The following is a 2687-nucleotide window of genomic DNA, read 5'->3' on the forward strand; positions in this document are numbered from 1 at the left end:
GGAATTTATATCGATTTTCGTTACAAGAATTTTTAATTAAATAATATTCAATAATTTTTCGTTTTATTCTTATTCTTTCACACAGTTTACCCAAGTACGTACGAATACCGTCGGAAGACTTATTGTAAGAACGGGATAGTAAACACGTGTACTACTGGTTCATCGTGGAACTTTTGAGCACGACGTTGCTGCACTCAAGTTTCCAAAGATTGACAGTTTTGGAGCAACATTTCTTACAAAATAAATCGTTATTCGAATTGAAATAAATATGACGACTGATAGTTTTTAATAAATAATAGAAAATAACAATAATTATGTGTCGGACTTCAATATTTAAAGTCGGAGTATAATGATGATGATTATAATGAAGGTGTTGATGAAAGTGACGATAAAGATGATTAAGTTCGCTCATTTGAGACGGGGGACAACGATGACGTACCGTGTTGTTTCACGGACCGATATAACGTTAAAACGGAACAGTTGTTGTAAATTTTAAGTGCGTCTTTGATTGATGGTTAGAATACATGTTCTGTCTCTTATACACATCTAGATGTGTATAAGAGACAGGTCTTTGATTGATTGATGGTTAGAATACATGTTTGGGAGACTAATAAAATCTATCGTTTGCTTAGTTGATGTTTCTTGAATCTCGATGAGTTGACACGTTCATCCATGCAGCATCTTAACTTATCGCTGCTGAATTTAAGATCTGCATTCAACATCATCACCACCATCATCAGTCCATTATCTTCATCACTACGTCATTTGTTAAATTACCAGCAAAGAATGTAATAGGACACCATGTTTCTTTTTTTTAATGTTTTAATGCATATTTCCATCATGATTTTTTTTAAATGATTGTTTAACTTAATTATAAGAATACACGATGATATTAAGTCTCAATGCCTAATAGTTTCCTATGTAATTAGATATATTTGTGATTAGCCTATTACTACAAATAAAACAAGTAACTTACTATTAATTAACTTTAAAGATATTATTTAGATGTAAATATATATTGAGATTGCAAACGGTCGAGTTCGTGGCGCCGAAAAGTCTATCGTCGTTGGGAAAGAAGGGAGGAGTATTTGGAATTAAATGCCGAAATATTCTTTCGGCTAAGATAAATTTTCCAAATAAAAAGATGTTCAAAAACAAACAAATTATTTAGTGTTGCTGTTTCACGTAATCGTCTAAAGGAACGAGTGCGTGTGTTAAAAAGACTGCAGGATGAAGAAATGAAACTAACGTTCTCTCGTTAGTCTATGCAAAATCGCCGAATGTTCGGCAATGATAACAAGCAAGAATAAGAATTCATCATGATGGCATTTCGAATGGAAATCTGTAGACTGTTCGAAGATGGTTCGACATGTATCTCCAAGAACAAAAAAAAATATAATATTTGATTAATTTCTATTGATTTAACGAATAAATGCTGCGCCACCGCAGTGATGTTTGAATTACGTTGTAAATCCTTTCATGAGTCAACCGAAAAAAATAAGTAAAGTAAAATAACTGTTAAAAACAAAGAAAAAAACAAATTTGCTAAATTCAATAATAATATCTATAAAACAAAGAGAGAGAAAAAAAATCATTTTACCTCTATAGATTTAAATTCCACCGAAATTTTTCTAGTGGAAATATGGGAATGCTGCAAGACGTATTCTAATTAACGAGGCTGGATACACTACAGCATCGGACAGGTTGATGATGGTTCTACACGTATCTGAAAGAACAAAAAAAAAATAAAGTTCGATTAAGTTATATTGATTTAACTAATAAATGCTGCGCCTACACAATGGTGTTCTAATTACGTTGTCTGTGTTGTGCACTTATTTAAAGTGTCAAAAAATAGCTCTTAGAAACAAAAACAAAAAAACCCGCTAAATTCAATAATTATATGCAAAAATAAAATTAAGACAAAAATAAACTTGAAAAAGACGTCAAGAAACCATTAGACGAAAACAAAAAAGGAAGATTTTAAATCGATCGCTAAAATGCGGACCTAATAACTTTAAGCAACCAAGCAGCAGCAAGCCCACAGCTGCGTAAATAGGAGAGTGGAAATAAACTGATCAGGTGAGATTTTAATCTTGCATCATGTGCGTTACTATTTTCGGTTCTGGTAGAGGTAGAAATAAATCAAACGTTAATTTAAATAGAATACCAATACATGCTATACATATAATAAAATAGAAAATATAAACATATAAATTAAAGGTAATTCATATATAAGGGGTGATTATTATAAATAATCATTACAGTGACATAATATACTGCAATTTTTATACAGTATCAGGTCCCTGATATCTCATAATGGTCAACAGCATTTATAAACTGCTAATAATGATGATTATGTACTAAATGAGAGTACTAATTTAATCTTATTTATTAACTATAATCCTAGAACATAATTCAATATAAACTTACATCAGTTTCTTCTCCAGAACCTGTTGCATTGTATTCATGACCTGAAATGATACAATGTTTCGGTTACTATTCCAAAACAAGAGAACAAAGTCTGATGCTAAGTGAGAATGGCAAACCTTGAATGCATAATTGGAAAATAGCTAAGTTAACTGTCTGTAATCTAGAATTACTAGCACCACAAACTTGCCGTATGTCTATGTTTAAACACGAGCCTATGCAAACATCAGTATAATTGGAAGATAGCTAAGTTCACTGTC

The 2687-nt window shown here is 31.4% G+C and overlaps 1 long non-coding RNA gene across 1 annotated transcript; it reads right to left on the reverse strand.

The window, feature by feature from the left end:
* Window positions 1-892: 892 nt before the first annotated feature.
* LOC117117039 lies at window positions 893-2680 on the reverse strand. The gene is made up of 3 exons (XR_004446847.1): window positions 2431-2680; window positions 1601-1726; window positions 893-1375 (listed from the first exon to the last, which is right to left on the reverse strand). It is a non-coding gene; the product is annotated as an uncharacterized LOC117117039 (long non-coding RNA).
* Between the last annotated feature and the right edge of the window lie 7 nt (window positions 2681-2687).

Source organism: Anneissia japonica, unplaced genomic scaffold (assembly GCF_011630105.1).
Source record: "Anneissia japonica isolate Jap-2015-1 unplaced genomic scaffold, ASM1163010v1 scaffold407_len587689_cov185, whole genome shotgun sequence".
NCBI classification, from domain to species: Eukaryota; Metazoa; Echinodermata; class Crinoidea; order Comatulida; family Comatulidae; genus Anneissia; species Anneissia japonica.